Raw genomic sequence first — 18996 nt, forward strand, 5'->3', positions numbered from 1 at the left:
TATGCGGAAAAATTAAAAAATTATTCCACTTCTCCAAATATTATCGTTTATTATAGATTTTTTCATTTTTATCCTATAATTCATCTTAAAAACATTTGTAAATACTTTCATTTATAATATACTCCGTAAATTTTTTTACACAAAAACAGGTCAATACCCGTTTCCAACCAACTCGAGCCCGGCGAGGAAGTCGCAAGCCAGTTCGCTGGAGCCAGTGTGGGCGGGGTTTGAAGCCGGTTCGCGACGTCATCCGCAAAGGGTAGAGGTTGGAGAGGGCCAAGCCAAGCTAGTGCTTGCGGATTGGCATATCAGGCTAAAAGATAAAACGACTTTCTCCTAGCGTATAGTATAGAACAACTCCAAACCCGCTAGACACCAACGAACTTGATCGAATTATGAGAATCAAGCTAGACAATGTTCCTAAAATGCACATTATGATGCAGAGAACTAAAGAGAATAGAAAATGTCTGTTGTGGTGTACACTTCTACTCCAATCTGCAAGATTCATAGTACGTTATATATATAAACATTATTCAAATTAAATTCACATTATTACAAAAGTATAATCATGCTATAAGAAAAAGAAAAGTCCAAAAAAATGCAATAAAATGAAAAAAAAAACTATGTATACAAAACGAAAAAAATGAAATTAGGTTTTAAATTTATAATTTTTTATTTTAAAAATATATTTTTATAATAAGCATCTATTTATAAATATATACTACTATAATTTTAAAATTGGGTAAGACGAAGCTCACTCACAAGTGCCTTCCTTCGGGTGACCCTCGTCAAGAGGGGATGCTTGCAACGCGTTCCCCCGCCAGGACGAGACGGAATCTGTGTGCTGCAGATGCTCTAAGCTCGCTTGCTGTACCAATCGTTTAGTATCTTACCGGTATAGTGAATTGCATTTTATATTTTTCTTGTATTTCTTTCTTTTTCTTTTAAAAATGAAATTGGCATTTTAACTCTGGACTTTACAAATAAAAAAAGTCTACTACTTATTATTGACACCCTAAACATACCAATAGATTTTTATTAATATCCGATGTTGCACTAGATAGGAAAGAAATTCATTTGGTCTATTAAAGTATGTAACAGTCATTCTTCGTTGTCCTTGTTGGTCACAACTGGCTTATTCCTAGACGGACATTTTAAGCTGTTGGATTTCTCAATAATCATAACAATATTATATTCTCTTTTCATCTTACTCTAAGTGACTCATTTTCCTTTCCAGGGTGTTCCACTTTATACGACATATTTTTAAAATAAGACTAGTATTCTGCCTCGTTATTCTCTCTTCAGTTAACTCACAGAACAATACTGAAAACAACCTTGTGCCGAATAAGAAATGTTCAACTTAGGGTGGACGAAGGAAGTATTAAATCCAAAAAAAATAATTTATCAAGATAGAAAAGTAATAATCTTTTACTACAACTAATACGGAGCAAGTTTCTTTACATGAAAGGCCGTATGAGTCAGAATTTCCACACGAAACTCCTCAAGAAATAAACATATTATACGGTAGATCCAAGAGCTGATAATGTCCATATGTAAGCATCTAAATTGGGCAGACCCCAAATCAGGTGGTGAAGATTTTTGTCTTTCTTGGCAACTGCCAGTAATTAAACACTCTGACTGCCTTCCACTATTCATTTTTACTACACACACACACACAGTGAGAGGGGAACCAAAAAAATAAAAGCAACCACTTTCCCCTCTCCCCTCTCAATTATTCATCTCTTCACTCTCTCCCATTTCAAAAGAAAAAAAAATGCAGTAAAGTAGAAAGGTATAGTGTAATATATATTAATATCGATGGTGGAGAGCGACGAGAAGGAGAGGCGATCGTCGCTGAGCGAGAAATGCAGGCATTTGGCGAAGAAGCAGCGCGCGAAGTTCTACATCCTGCGCCGCTGCATCGCCATGCTTGTCTGCTGGCACGAGAGGAACGACCCCAAAGATGCCGACTAGCACTTCAACTATTTTTTGCACCAATATATATTCAACCACATTTCATGTTTTCCTTCAAATAATCGTGACACCGCTGGTTTCTGAAACATCACAAACGGGTCAGTGAAACATTATTATTATTTTTTTTGGGAATATTTTTGTTGTAATAAGGTTATTAGTGAAGATGATCTCTGTATTGTTTCATTGATTCTCTCAGGACTACTACTAATACACTTTTTCTTTCTGTTTAAGGTATTATTTTTAATTGTGTAGTGTGTTTTTTTTTTGCTTCTTGTTTCAAAATAGCATGACGAATTTAGGACTTGATTCTTGATACAATTTTTTCCCACATTTTTTTTTTATTTTGTTGAGGAAAGAGAAGAAAATTGTTCCTGATTTTGAATAGGCTTCTTCGGTCCACTCTGGCCCTGGTGAAATCCAAGGAGACAGTTGGGTTGGGATGAGAATGAATATATTAAACAATTGCTCTATTGTCCTATTTAAGATGCTACTCTTTTTTTCTTTTTAATAGTAACTAAAATGTCCTTTTTCCAAATTTTGATTAGGACAGAATATTGAATACTACTTCCAATAAAAATAACCTCTTTTTTGCGATTGTATGCGATTGTACGTAGTGTTGTTTTATGTATTAAATAGAGAAAAAAAATAAAATATAAAGAGAATACAATAAAGATAGTTGAGTAGTATTTTCATTTTTAGATTGGAATATACCAAAAGAATAAGTGGGCCATTTTTATTGAAATATATTGAATATAATACATGACACTCAATAATCCGTTAACAATAGTTACGAATTTTAATGTAAAGTTAATGAAATATAGTAATTAAGAGAGTATAATTGAAATATTGGGATGAAGGTTTCATATGACTTCAAGAAGTAATAACATTTCAATAATTTCATTCGTACATTTTTGATCTTGGTGTAACTTTGATGCCAAATTAAGGAATATATTAATAATTCGTTAAAATAAAAAAAATTCTATGTGGATCCTGATGAGCATGAGGCTAATTTGATTCATGGGATCAATTGTTGTGATTTGAGCATATGTCTCTCTAGTGCCATAATTGTAGATTTAACAAATGCAAATAAATCAATTTTATTTTAATTAGAGTACTAAACTAAGCAAATGAATTATTAGATAAATCTATGGTATTCCATAGTCGAGTTGGTTTGGTGGGAATTTGTTGGATCGATGTGACAATATCAAGACTGAAACTAATGTCTAATAGTGTAAAACCATGTATTTGCAAATCATGTCTCCATAATTGGTGATGTCTCATTGAGGGCAACACGATGTGAATAGGACCAAAGGTCAAAGATATATACGCAGCTATCTAACCACCATTAATAAATAATAGTATATGGAGTCGTCCATAAAATATTACCGTAGAATGACAGAATCTTACTCATATTGAATTGTGATACTTGTAAGTACTGTTTTGTTGTTGGATTGTGGGAGCAAATGACTGTGCTTTCTATTACTATTAAGGGTGTGTTCACTTTCTTAGATATAGCAAGAATTGGGGTTAATTATTTGGAAATCCTTGCGTTCATCTTCACAGTTTTATAACTTGCCGGCCTTAGAAAAAGCCTAGGCCCGCACTAAAACTTGCTGGCCTTAGAAAAAGCCTAGGCCCGCACTATTTAGCCATGAATTAGCCAATTTAAAAACTCTACTCTAAATTTGTATTTATCTTTTGTTGCACCATAAGGTTTATACTAGTAGTTTACAAACACATTTACTAGATGATCTCGAGTCCTTCAAATTTATTAGCATTGAAGGTGTCAATGTCATTATTAAGATTTTACAATTATATTATTCCATATTACACGATCAAATAGATTTTATTATCTTAATAAATATACTCCATAAGTTTATTTGGACAATTAATTTTCGTATGGATTAAAGTTTAACGAAATATTGCTTTGAGTAAGAAAACAAGAGACATATACTACTCCCTCCGTCCCGCTTTAGAAGTCCCAGTTGCGATAAACTAATAAAAAATACCTATAAAGTAAGTAAAAAAGTGTTAAAAGTGGGTCCAAACATCCATTACAATATTTATTTATTACACATTCAATTAAAAGTGAGTCCCAACATCTACTACAATATTTTTTTATTACACACTCAAACACATTCTTAAAACATGTGCCCAACTCAACCGGGACTCCTAAAGCGGGACGGAGGGAGTATAAGATAATGACATACACATAGCCTCTCCATAATTTTCACAATAATTTTCCCTTTAAATTTTCATCATCCAAAGAGAAGATATACTCTTAAGTTTCCGTTATTACTATTTATAAGCCTCGTATCTTAGTTTCTAATCAAATAAAGTTTATTATAATTTTAAATTCAATAAACTTCATTACATTTCAATTGAATAAAATTCAACAAACTTCATTAAAAAAATTTCATCGTAAAAAAATTTATATGGTCATAAAAATGAGAAATTTGAAAAAAAACAAAAAATGAGAAAAGCGTGAAAAAGTCCGAATATCGTGGTCTTGGAGTGTTAGCTACAGAAAATCAAATATCGAATATAATTGTTGGCAAAATAAATAGTATTCCTATATATTAATATATAGTTTCGCACATATACAACAGATTGGGGGCACAATTGTTAAAATGATCAAATGTTTGGGAACAAAATACTACTGTTTTCCTCAATGATATGTGTGAGTATGATTTGGATGGAAGCCATTCTTGTACACACATAAATCTATAAACATACAAAAGACACATATTTCACCAAGTAGAAATGTGTGTCGAGGAACTAGATTTTAATGTATCAAGCTACATTATTTTGTTTAGGGTAAATTGCTTCTAAAATCATGAAATTTCACAATAGTTTAGTTTTTACCGTGAGCTTTAAAAGTTGCGTCAAAAATCATGAACTTTACCGGGTTGTGCAAATTTCCCAAACGACCCGACCTGGTAGTTTTCCGGCATAAACTTATCCTATGTGGCAGCCGGAACACAAAACGACGTCGTTTTGTGTTTGTTGAAAAAAAAAATTCGCTGACTATCACAGCTGGTGGTGCGCCGGAGCAGGTGGTGCGTCGGAGCGGCGGGCAGGCGGTGGCGCTGGGTAGAACATCACATAAAACTCATCCAGCGCCGCTGGGGAGAACATCATCATCCGAACAGCCACGATTTCACATCCTTTTCAGACTTAGGGATCTTGCCTTTGAATATTTAGAGTGAGAGGTAAGGGAGGGGCGGTCGGCGGTGGATGGTGATGATGAGGGCGGAGTCAGCGAGAGGAAGGGACGGAGTACGACGGAGCGCCGCAGCTCCCACAGCGGCGGCAGCGGCGCGAAGAGGCCGAGAGTGGGAGAGATAGAGGAGGAGGAAAGAGGGAGAAAGGAGGAAAAGAAAGAGGGAGAAAGGAGGAGCAGGTGGTGCGCCGGAGCGGCGGCAGCCGGTGACGCTGGAGGTGGCGGCGGCGGCGCTGGAGTGAGGAAGGAGAAGATCTTCTTCTTTTTTTAATTATGGTTATGGTAAATGAAGTGGAAAAGGAATGAGAATAAACACACTCAGCATCCAAATCATCTTTCATGTCAGCTTCAATGCACACATCATCACACTGCTTAGCTGGAATACCCGACTCGGGAAATCGGCACACGAAGGTAAAGTTCATAATTTTTAACGCAATTTTTAAAGTTCACGAGAAAAATCAAACTATTGTGAAAGTTCATGATTTTAGAAATAATTTACCCTTTTGTTTAAACCATAAAATTTGGAGTGAACTGTAAAAATAGGTCTCTAGATAATATAGGAGCATATTTGCAGTATTTTGTGCAAAAAATAAATTGCACTAGAAATATTTGGACAAAATTTTAGTTACTTTTTCATCTTTCCTTTCCCATTTTGTCCTTTCAGCCTCAAGGGCATTGTTGATTGATCTGTTCATTTTGAATTTATCGCATTCTCAATTTGTCGTGCCTCCTATCCACACAAAAATGAAACAACCGAGTAAAATGAAGGTCAAAATTGAAAGATAAAAATGACCACCAATGAAGAATCAGAGAACATAGAGAATAGAAGTTGAAAAGTTAAAACACACAATCATCAAATAATTTTATTACTTCTTCAAATCATTAATTAGACGTGCAGCCGCATTAGATTAGCTAGTAATGATTAAAAAGAAAAGATCAATTGTGCCCTTGAAACTGAAAAGGGGCAAAAAGGAAAAGGGAAAAAAAAATGAAAAAATGTAACTACCTCAAATGAATTAAAAGTTTTGTCTAGATACCTTAGGTGCAATTTATTTTCAAGAAATTAAAGACAGCAAATATGCATTCTAAGTTATCCAAATACCATTTTTGCACTTCACTTCAAAATTTTTATGGAATGATCGATGACAATCTAGCTCAACTGAATATGTATTGTTTCATGCAATGTTTTAAAAACCGGACCGGCAAGCGAACCGGCGTCATTACTGGTTTACTGGTTTAACCGGTTCACTGGTCGAACCGTTGGTTGAACCGGAATACTGTTTATATATATATATATATATATATATATAGGGGAGTGATCAAGATATAACTAATCTTAAGTGTATAACTAGAGAACAAATCTCAGCCACACATCTTAATGGAATAAATATTATTTATTTTAATAATGTAAAATAGACCAAGGGCATTTTCGGAAATTACTTTATGAAATTCATAAGCTGGAATTGAGAAATTCATCCAATTTCACCGGATCTTCTTCCTCCGCTATCTGCGTCACCGCCACCTCAGCCACCGTAGTCTCCGATTTTGGTGGTGCACGCACTGCTCCGAAGATCCATCCGGAAATTTCTCCCGCGTGACCGGCGACTGCGGATCTGGAAATGTCGAATGCGCCGACGCGGTCACGACGGCGATTCCATTTCAGTTTACTCATTGCTATTGTTATGTGTGACATGTTTTCTGAAGCCATGGTTAGAGGTTGAGACCAATTTTTTGTTGAATAAAGTTAAATTAACAAAGCAATGCGGGATTAATTTTGAGGTAATGGGAAAGTTTTTCGACAAAAATAGGGTTGTGATTGGTACCATTTAGCTGAGGTGGCGTGGAGCTCGGTTCTGCAGGTTTCTTTGGGACTGAATCTCATATACTTGACGCCGCTGAGATTGGTGGCATTGACGAGTTTTGAGATGGAATTGCAGCGTTGGGGTTTTGTATCGGCGGCCGCGCCTCGATCGGTACTGATTTTTGAACTTGCAACTTCAAATCAGTGACCGTTTTATGTGAACTTGCAAACGGCACCGTTTTGCAAAAGAGAGAGTGGAAACTGCAAGTAACAATTTTGAGAAGGGCAGGCAAGGGATGACAATTTCGAAGAGAAGTTGATGAGAGAGATTTGAAACAAGAATGATTATTGATTTTGTATGACATTTTTAGCATGATTTTACTTCACTCTTATTAACAAAACACATCACTCTTAGCATGATTTTACTTCACTCTTGTTTACAAAACACATCACTCTTATTCTGATTTTACTTCACTCTTATTCTGATTTTACTTCACTCTCGTTTACAAAACACATCATTCTTATTCTGATTTTACTTCACTCTTGTTTACAAAACACATCACTCTTATTCAGATTTTACTTCACTCTTGTTTACAAAACACATCACTCTTATTCTGATTTTACTTCCCTCTTGTTTACAAAACACATCACTCTTTTACTTCACTCTTGTTTACAAAACACATCACTCTTATTGTGATTTTACTTCACTCTTGTTTACAAAACACATCACTCTTATTCTGATTTTACTTCACTCTTGTTTACAAAACACATCACTCTTAGCATGATTGTACTTCACTCTTGTTTACAAAACACATCACTCTTAGCATGATTTTACTTCACTCTTGTTTACAAAACACATTACTCTTAGCATGATTTTATTTCACTCTTGTTAACAAAACACATCACTATTAGCATGATTTTACTTCACTCTTGTTAACAAAACAAATCACTATTAGCATGATTTTTGTTTACAAAACACATCACTATTAATAATCCATACATACACATAATTCCAAACATAGAATTGAATCAAGAATAAACCAAATACATATATATAAAATTAATTAAATTAATTTTCATGTACTGGGGAGTGAAAAATACTACTACCATCCTTTGTGAAATTAATTATCCAACATACTCAAGAAATCCCTAATGATCACGAAAATCCTCAGCGGATTGGACTCATCCTTGCTCACATCTCCATGAAAATACTCCGTAATCTCCCTGACAAGCCGCAACACTCTGTCTTCATCCCCCTGCAGCTCCCTCAGCTTCCTCTCCCCCTCCTTGAGGAACGCCTTGTTAAAGCGCCGGATGAACGTCTTCCACTTCGGCCCCGCCACTAGCTCCGACCATTCTCTCACCTTCTTAAACGCCTCCACTCCGTCGCTCCACCAGCTCCGGTCGCCGTCGTGGTGTTTGGTCTCCGAAGTGGAAATTCGCTCCCAATTTTTGGTTTTAGGGTGCCGTAGCAAGGGAAAGTCCAGACGCAGCAGCAACGGCGCGGGAAGAATGTAGATTCGTCGAAAGCGTCGGCTGAAACGTCGGATTTCCAGTCCGATTCCGGCGTGGTTGCCTGCAATTGCGACGCCATGAGAATAGAGAGAAGTCGATTCTTCTCTACAGCTTTTACAAAATTACCATAATACCCCCGTCTTGTTATTATGGAGTAAATTTGTGATTGAGGGAACTAATTTCTCCTTAAATTAGAAAATTACATGTATTAATACTAGCCCTTGATTTTCTTGATCTTGTGGCTATGATTTGTTCTCTAGTTATTTGGTTAAGGAGTGTTTGTGTAACGCCCCGAATTTAAAAAAATAAATAAATTAAATTAAATTAGTTCAAATGCGTCGGAAGTCGTAAATAAATTAAATTCTAGAAGTGTGTAGATAGTTTCTTATTATGTGAATTATTTGTTTGTGTGGTGTTTATTAGAGAAAGAATAAAAGAAAAGAAAGAAAGATAATAAAGAATAAGAAAAAGATTTTGGAAATGTGATTAAGATTTGTTAACCATTCTCCCTTCTAGAACTTACGTGACTCTTCCCTTCCACACCAATTTCTTTACATTCAACTCCCACTATTACACACTACACCATAGACCACTCCCTGCGACAAATCACACACCGCCATTTTCAAACACACACACATACTTAGAGACGCACCGTCGCCTCCCTCTGGTGATCGCCCCAGCAACTCTTCTTCCTCTCTGCCGGTCTCCTCCACCCTGCTGCCGCCCTCTCTGCATTGCTGCTGCCCTTCCGGCGACGTCATCGCCGTTTTCCGGCAGCTTTAGGCTAGGCTTGTCTTCCCTTTGTGTAAGCAAGTCCCTCACATTACCAATTTATTCAATTTCTGCTTCAAAATTAAAAGCTAGGGTTCTTAAGTTAGTTTTTCCCCAATTTGGATATTAAGTAATTTTGGCTACGAATTCAATAATACAATTGTTATATAATTGTTTGCTAGTTTTTCCTAAGTCTTTTTTGAGTGAATGGAATATAATTGATGGGTATGATGTTTAAATGTTGAGATAACATGGAATCGTGATTTAGATTGGAACCTTGCTCCACAAACTTGATTTACCTTAGAGAAATTACTTTTCTTACAAAAGATAAATAATGACTTTGAGAAATATGTAAATTTCTGTAAAGTACATCCTGGGGCAGCCTATAGCTAAAAGTGTAAGATGACGATTTTGATGAAGTTTGTTGAAAGATGTTTATGCTCAATTAGTTATGCATATGTAGGATTTTATTCCTACTGTTTGGGCAATGTTAATGGATAAAGGGAGTTCTTATGCTCAACTATTGTAGTTAAGTAAGAACATAAGTTTATAATATTTTGTCTAAATTGGTTACAAATTATTTGTATGGCTTTTAGAATAAAGATAAAAAAATTTACATAAGCTATATGCATTAGCAGATAAAGTTGACTATAAGAGAATGCTTTATGCTTACATTATTGTTGGTGTTTGTGTTGATAAGAATTATTATTGAAAGGTAATCCTCGCCCGAGGGATAGCACGGGCAAGGAGAAGGCAAAGGAGTAAAGTGACCTAGCACGGCATTTTAGATTTTGAGGTAGTATATTCTACATTAAGTCTTAATTCCTGAATTAAGTTTACGTGATTTCATATAGAATATTGTGTGTTAATCGGTGATACATTATGTGATCTATATATTTTGCTTTTGACGTGAATTATGTGAATATTGAATATGGAAGTGTGCATTAAGGTAAATGTGGTATCTGATATATGTTGAAGAGGTGTAAACAAATATGATTACTTGTAATGATGTGTGATCTATCTGTGACGATATCTGATGTGTTGTGTTCTATTGAGAATTGTCTGAAGTAAAGTATATGTATGCGTGACTATGCTTCCCCCCCTTGCTTGAGTGTATTCGGTGGGTACAATTGGCATGCCATAGGACAGCAGCGCTGCATTATCTGTGATCACTCGTCTTCTGGATAACCGAAGCGAGGATCGTCTGTTATCTGATGGGCCCTATCTGATCTGTCTGATCTGCACCCTAATGGGTGGTCTGGGCGGCGTCCCATTGAGGACCATGGCCGCGTCTGTATCTGATTCTGCTTCTGATTCTGGTCCGCGTACCCTAGTCTGTCACTAAGCACTTAAGAGGGCTATATGTGTTTGAATATGTAAAAATGTTGGTAATCTGCATATGTGTTGCATATGTGTTCGTGACTTGGATATTATTATTATTTACTCTGTGTTTTAAATAATTGACGTTATGCAATTTATTTTGTATTCTCATTTTGTGATTCTGAGTACATGACTTGTAAACCTTTTGGGTAAACTCCATGAGATCGAAGATTGACAAATAATTGTTCGTTTCTAATATGAAATATATGTGCATGGATATAATGATGTAGTTTCTGTATCGTTTTCATAATTAATCATGTAAATTTATTGGTTGTACAACATTTACTTAACTCCGGGAATTTAGGCTCTAATGTTGAGTATACTATTGGGTTTATTGAAGCTCACTCCTTTCTTTCCCCCTGCAGATTAGGTGATCAGACTTTCTTTTGCTGTACAGCTGCTCAAGTCGGGTCACTAGCCAAGCTTTTGCGTTGGGTAATTCTTTTGGATTTTATAAATGTGGCATGTATTAGAAGTGTAATGTACCTTGGACGTTATATTACTTCATAAACTTTTGCTAAGCACGTATATTTTGTGAGGAGTGTCCAGGTTGTATGTATGTATATATATATATATATATATATATATATATATATATAGACTTTTGGAGACAGGTTTATGATTTAATTCTAGACGTTATATAACAGTTTTTCCGTTTGCCAAGTAAATGAAAAAAATTCATCTATAAATAAATAAAGAATCAAGGATTTTTTTTTGTTAAGTCGGGATTTGTACCAAAAATGTGACATCACTTATTCGATTATTAAATTAATCGGGTGAGGGGTGTTACAGTTTGTCATAGATCACTACCCTATATATATATATATATATATTTATATATATTTAGTAGTAAATAATAAAATTTAATTAAATATTTTATCAATAAATATTATAGTATTATACATTTAATAGTATTATTATAGAAAACAAGTCTTGTACTAGTATATTAGAATATTTAATGACGTTAAGTTTAAATACAATAATAAATTATAATACACAATATTAAAAACTAGTATTAAACTCTATGTATAATTATAAACTCCAAACTCCTATATTATAAAACATTAGTGATTGTAAAATTATAATTAAAATATAAGAAATATATTATAATTAACAATTTCTTAAAAGAATATATAAAATTAAAATGAATTATCTTAAAAGAATATAAAATTAAAAAGAATATATTTTTAGTGAATGATAGAATTTTATTAACTTTTTATCAACAAATATAATTAAATATATAAATTATGCTAGTAGTAAGTTATTGTTAATAAAAAATTTAATATTTATGTATAAAAATAAATAAGTTCATAGTATTATTTTCAAAAAATAATGCTGCAAAATAATATTATACACAAAGATATATGAATAAACATAAATTTAAAACATATATTTAGTAAATACTCCTAGTATATAATCAAATAGTAGTAAACTTTTAATATAAGTAATCACATATTCTTAATATACATATATACGTATTAAACACGGATTATTAGTTTATATAGATAAAATATTTCGTGTTTAACATATGAAAATAACTTATGTTCATATTGCTACCAATAAGTCCTTGTGGTGTAGTGGTAGAATTGTTGGTAAATTCACCGGGAGGTCTTGAGTTTGACCCCTATCAAGGCCAAAATTTTAGAATAAAATTTTGAAAAGCATTTGAACCGGTTTCCGGTTCCCTGCCAGACCGGTCAGGTCGGCCGGTTTCGGCGGTTCATGGCGGTTGAACATGTCACTGGTTTTATAGTGCTAACCGGATAGGACCACCGACCAGTTCGCGGTTGAACCGGTCGAACCGGCCGGTCCGGTCCGATTTTTAAAACATTGGTTTCATGTTTATCGAGTCAAATATTCTCAACGGAAGAAACACATACTCCCTTCGTCCCAACTTAGTTGAGCAGTTCTATTATTTTTTAGATGTCCAACTTAGTAGTTAACTCATTTCTCCTTTTATGACTATAAAATAAAACATTTTGTTCCTACTTTATTCTCTATCTTGCTTTAGTTCTATCTTTTATCTCTATATTTTATTCTTTCTCTTGTTTTGCTTTATTTTTGTTGCATTTAAATTATTTTTTAGTTTTCGTGCTTAGAGCATCAGCAATGGCGTCCGTCTCGGTAGACGTCCGCCATTGTGCAAGGTCGCGACGGATACGGACGTCCGCTGCGGACACCGGAGTTCCGCGGACGTCCGTAGCGACGTCCGTGCGGACGTCCGCCATTGCGGAGACACGACGGATGCCCACGCGGACGTCCCAATTTATTTAATGGATTTTTTTCCCTATTTGTGTCGAAATTTTAATTCCGGAAATTGTTTAATTTGTGAATTTGTGAATTTTTATTATTGTGGGGAGTCCGTCGGGATGTCATTGGGGATGTCCGCCATTGTGCAGTGGAATGTCCGTATGATGCGGCATCTGCAGTGGAATGTGCGTATGACGTGGCAGAAGGTGTTTTTGGGATGTCAGCGGGGATGTCCACCGGGACATCCGCACCATTGCTTATGCTCTTAATGCTGCAATTAAGTTGGAATAGAATGAGTACATTTTTTTAAGTTATTAGCATTAATTAAGCTAAACTCTTCTTTAAAAGTGAGGCAATAAAAGGCCCAAAAATGCACCCAGCCACGTGGGCACTACATTCTGGTTAAGATATGAGACGTATAAGGTTATCCGCAACGCTGTTACTTATCCGTCCCTTAAATTACTATTCATGGGTCTCACTATACTTTTTTAATCCATCTCTTAAGGGACGGAACCTGCAACCCTCCATCTCTTATCCGTCCCTTAAATTATTATTCATTCAATTTCATTTTTATTTTTATTTCCAACCAAATTCAATTAATAAAAACACACTTCATTAAATAAAATAAATTACAACATAAAATTCGTAAAAAAAAACATAATTTAATAATTTCCTACAAAAATTAAAAATACATAATTTAATAATTTCCTCCGCCAAATTTTGCCCAAATGTGCTCCATTAGATCATCTTGGGGTTGGGCGTGGGCGGAAAAGTCACGTGTCCTTGCCCGAATAGACAACCGTTCTTGTATAGACGGACGCACTCCACTGCGTGGCGGACTACTTGCGGTAGAGCTTCCGGGGGCTTCAGGGTCGAACCAATTTCCCGCCTTGGGTCATTCGTCTTGGACAATCATGTTGTGCAAGATTATGCATGTATACATGATGTCGACCATGCTCTCCATGAACCACGTACGAGCCAGGGCTTTGATAATGTTGAAGCACGCTTGGAGAACCCCGAATGCCCGCTCTACATCCTTCCAAGCAGCCTCCTGCTTATGCGCAAAAAGCGCCTGCTTTGGGTTCACAGGCCTGGTGCACGTCTTCACGAAGGTTGGCCACTTCGGGTAGATGTCGTCGCCAAGATAGTACCCCATTTTATAGCGTCGGTTGTTAGCGGTGAAGTTGATGGTCGACGCTTTAACATCCAAAACTTCGGCGAGGAGGTCGGATTGGTGGAGCACGTTTATGTCGTTGTTCGAGCCGGGGACCCCGAAGTACGCATGCCAGATCCATAGCCGGTAGTCGGCAACGGCCTCGAGTATAACAGTGGGGTGGGTGCCTTTGTGGCCGCTCATGTGCGACCCCCTCCACGCCACCGGGCAATTCTTCCATTGCCAGTGCATGCAATCGACGCTGCCAAGCATCCCAGGGAATCCGTGCACTTCTTCGTGAAGGCAGAACAGGAATTGGCAATCTGTCGTGCTTGGCTTCCGGAGAAATTCGTTGGTGAAGGCTGCCCGGACGCCTTTGCAGAATTGGATCAAACACATTGTCCTAGTGCTTTCTCCAATGTGGAGGTATTCGTCGAACACATCCGCCGTTTGTCCAGTCGCAAGCTGACGGATTGGTGCAGTACATTTCTGCAACGTCGTGGGCTGGGACGGCCGACGACGTCGAACCTTTCTTGGAAGAACTCTTCCCGGGCTGCCAATGTATTTGCGATGTGGAGAAATAGCGGTCGCCGCATGCGGAAACGGCGACGGAAGTAGGTATCTCCCCACACCAGGTTATTGCAGAAGTAGTCGCGGACTAACCTTGCGGCGGCTTCCTCCCGGTTAAGATGGATGTAAGTCCGGGAGCGTCTTTGGGGCGGCGCGGCTTCCTCCGCCTTCCGGCGTCGATCTTCTTCAAGTGATTCTTCCATTATTCGACGCATTTGCTCATATGAATCCATTAGATCGATTAAATTTTGGGGAAGAATAAAAGAGATGATTTGAGATGAAAATTGGAGAGGAAATAGAGATGATTAGATGCGTGTTTGTGTGTGAAATGAGGATGAAATAAGAGTATTTATAGAGTAAAAAAATAAACAAAAAAAGGAAAATGGTCGAAAACGGTAATATTAATATTACCGTTTTCGAATTTTTAATTTTTTTATTTATTAAATTCGATTTTAAAAAAAAATGAATTATTGCGTCAGCGTGACGAAATCCACTCGCGGGCCGGCGAGTGGGCGTCACGCATGGCCCCAGCCCGCGCCACGTCACGGGAGCGCGTGGCGAAACGTCTCGCGCGGCGTCTCGGCGTGACGGGTGATTCGGCGAGCTGGTGATGGGACGGGACGCTGCAACGCGTCCCGCGCCCGTCTCGTCACGGAGGAACGGGACTCGTGCCACCCGCGTAACGCGTTGCGGGTGGCCTAATGGACGATTTCAATTCATTATTAAATGTTGAAAATATGTATTAGATGTCATAATAATGGAATACTGACTAATTTCATGTGATGCTTTTATCAACAGGGCAATTGTTTTCTAACTTTTAGCTTTCACAGTTAAAGAGAGAAATATATGTTCAATTCTCTAATGAATTTTATCATATATTATATTCATACTCCATAATATTGCAATAGATGACGAAACAATGTCCAAATCGGGAATTGCAATTGCAATACTGCTATTAAAATGAATGACGAAACAATTGTGCTTTGTCAAAGGTTTGTTATCATATGTCAAACACTACACTTTTCTAGTCTTTGCAATGTTTGGATCTAATAACAACCTTTCTACATTTTATTTGTCCAGAGCCTTTGTCCTAATGGTAAGAAACTTAGACATTATTGTATGAGGTGCCGAGTTCGAGCCCTTTTGACATTAGTTGTAATTTTGGCAAGAAACTTAGACATTATTGTATGAGGTGCTGAGTTCGAGCCTTTTTGACATTAGTTGTAATTTTCTCTTTTCTATAGTATAGGAGTTTGTAATTTTTTTTGACTTTATTTGTAAATTAAAAAAAAAAACCTTTCTACGCTTTGCATATCTTCCCATTTCATTTCCTTTCTCATACACATTTTATTTGATAGGTACGTGCATCAATGGAAATTGCCTTGTTACATTATCATTTTTAATTTTTTTACTATGAACCTGATTGCTTGATCGAATCCACCAATCCGAAACTAGCTTTCAAAACCATGAAAGGCTAGACTTAAGTGGAAAATTTCTGCTCACATCAAAGTTGTTTGCTTTTACTGGACAACTTTTAAATTCACGTAGTTAAATACTTCATTCGTCTTCTATTATGTGTTCCAATTTTTTATTTTGAGCGGTCTATTAGTTTTCTCATTTCATTTTTTATATTTTTAGTAATGTATCACATATTCCACTAATTCAATTCACTCACATTTAATCATAAAACTAATGTACAAATACAGAACTCATATTTCACTATTTTTTTTCCATTCATTTTCCTTTCGTAAAACTCTTATATAAGGTCAAAATGTGACACATAAGAAAAAGAAAGCTCAGATCGTCTGCGCGTGGCAAAATGCACATCATCCTCCGCTAAGCAGCATGACAGCATCACAAACCGCTATTAATTTTTATCAAGTTAGATTATACTTATTGTTTTATTAGCAATTAGGTGGTGGTAACAAGCACAACATCCGTTCGTTGCTGTGCATTTTCCAACATAAGTGTGTCCAAGCTTAAGGTGAAAGGGAATAATTTTTTTATAGAGAAAAAAAAGCTCCAACCGCTCTAAGATCAGTGAGCAAAGGAACCAAAGTTCATAAAAAAAAACTAGTCCAATAAAGACAAGAACACAAAACAGCTCAAAATCAAAACAAGCAAGCAAAACAAGAAGCAACCGAGTGAAGACTAAGAAGTGCATCCTCCAAACAAAACAAGAAATCCAAAGGTAAAACATTCATCAACCAAAACCACCAAGCAAAAACTGACCAGGAAGTAAGGCGAGCTACATTGCACCTTTATGTTCACCAGAGTTGCTTCTGCGATTATGCCACATCCATCTTCTAGCTTTAAGTAAGTCATTATACATTCGGCCTGGTGAAAAAGGAATTTCTGGACATCATCCTTTAGTCCATGCTCCGAACCTCCAAAGAATGAGTCTCTTTCAATTTCTTAATTCGATTGCATCTTTTGAAAATTACTTTATTTCCAAGCTACTAAATTGACCATATGATCACATAGAATAAGAAACTCCAAAGAGACCATGTGATCCCATAAGAGTATCCACAATAGTTCGGCACAACCACGCCACAACCACATAAACTTGTTCAGCCCAATAAACAGCCACGACACAACCATAAATCACATTATTTTATCAATTGTTGGTATATTTTAATTGGACTAGAATAAAAATAATTGGAATGGAAAAAATGAATTGGGAATAGGTTGTATTTATATACCTAAATAAATTGGGTCGGCGGCGTGCAATAGGTCACCGCGGCTGCGCACCGTCAACCTCCGCCACCGCCACCGCCGCCGCCGCCGCCGCCCCGTCCACGCTGCAAATGCGGCTCCGCCCCCCTTTACAGCTCTACCTCGTCCAACAATAGACCGATGTGCTGCCGCCGCTAGCACGACGACCGCCGCAACTGAGTTACTGTGGACACTCCAAAATAGTGAAATGGAATGACAATAGGAGATCGTATAGAATAGTATAAAATGGAATGACGATAAGGTAAAAAGGTGAGAAACAAAAATGATAATGGTGACACGTGCAACTCTGACAACACTTCGAAACAATTGTTTTGGTAGTCATAGATTCATGTAAGATTCATACAAATGATGTCTTACCCTTTGAAATTTGAAGCTTTCCACACACGTGTGGGGGGGCTGGCGCTACACCCATTCTCTTTCCCAGCTCTATGACAATGCCATTAATTATTTTACATAAGAAAAAATGGAAACAAAAAAAATCACAAAATGTATCTCAATTCATTATGTATTCATACGACCATAATTGTCAAAAAATTCCTTCGCTATGATGGCCGCGGGACTAGTTGATTTATTCAACTATTTCATGATTTGTGTTGGGTAGAAAACAAGTTTACACGATAAATATTGAATGTTATGTTTAGGTAGGAGATGATATCTAAATTTAATTGTATACCATCGAGAAGCTAGCTTATTCAGTTGGGGGAGCGACAGAATAATGATTTAAAAAGAAAAGATTAGCACTTAAAATCTTATTAATTTTGTGTTACCCCTAACATATACTTCGTATTTAGTTGGGGGAGGGACGGAGGAGTATTATTAATTAAGTATGTGATAATTTGATGTAACCCTTAACATATACTCTGTATTTAGTTAACTCGGATCTAGTTTTCACAGCTCGTATCATCTGTAATGTAACAAAAGATATTCTAAAAGTTGTGTGTGAGTTGGCCAAGCGGTAGAGAGAAAAATACTTGATGCCAAGGGTTTCAAGTTCTAATCCTCCGTAGCGCGATCTTTAAATTTATCTTCATTTACATAAAGAAAAAAGATATACTGAAAAAAGATGGAGCAACAACTTAGGGTAACGTTGGTTATACTTAATACTCCATAATTCTCATTTCATGTAAGTGGTGACAAACTCCAATTCTCCTTCTAGACAAGCATGTGCTCAATGTTCAAAGCTTGCCCAACTATTTATGAGTCCTATAAATAAATTATTTTGATCCTAATTTCTGTCACAATTCATGTTGCTCGCTTATAAAAATGGAGGGCCTCAAAACAAACACATATATAGACTTCTCCAAAGTATATACTACTATAAATATTTAAAATGATATTAAATAGTCATAGATCAAGATTTCCACGACCATGGACATGGGCCCTGGACCCTGCTTGTTCATTGGTATTTTATATTTTCACATCATCAGAAATGTGAAGTTTTCTGTCGGTAAGATATGTTTGCTTGTTGAACTTATTCATCCTGCATGTGCGAACGTATTCATTTTTAGAATAATTTTAGGTTTAAGCTATTTTTCAATAAATATCAAGCGAAAATTAATTATCCTTAGCATTACATAAAAATGGTCTATTAATTATAATAAAATTTTGTTAATAAGACTTTGT

General features: G+C 36.3%; 1 long non-coding RNA gene across 1 annotated transcript; it reads left to right on the forward strand.

Annotated features, from left to right (window-relative positions):
- Positions 1–8970: 8970 nt before the first annotated feature.
- LOC121763844 lies at positions 8971–11205 on the forward strand. Its single transcript, XR_006042507.1, has 3 exons — positions 8971–9318; positions 10000–10080; positions 11030–11205. It is a non-coding gene; the product is annotated as an uncharacterized LOC121763844 (long non-coding RNA).
- The last annotated feature ends 7791 nt before the right edge of the window (positions 11206–18996 follow it).

Source organism: Salvia splendens, chromosome 14, assembly GCF_004379255.2.
Source record: "Salvia splendens isolate huo1 chromosome 14, SspV2, whole genome shotgun sequence".
Taxonomy (NCBI): domain Eukaryota; kingdom Viridiplantae; phylum Streptophyta; class Magnoliopsida; order Lamiales; family Lamiaceae; genus Salvia; species Salvia splendens.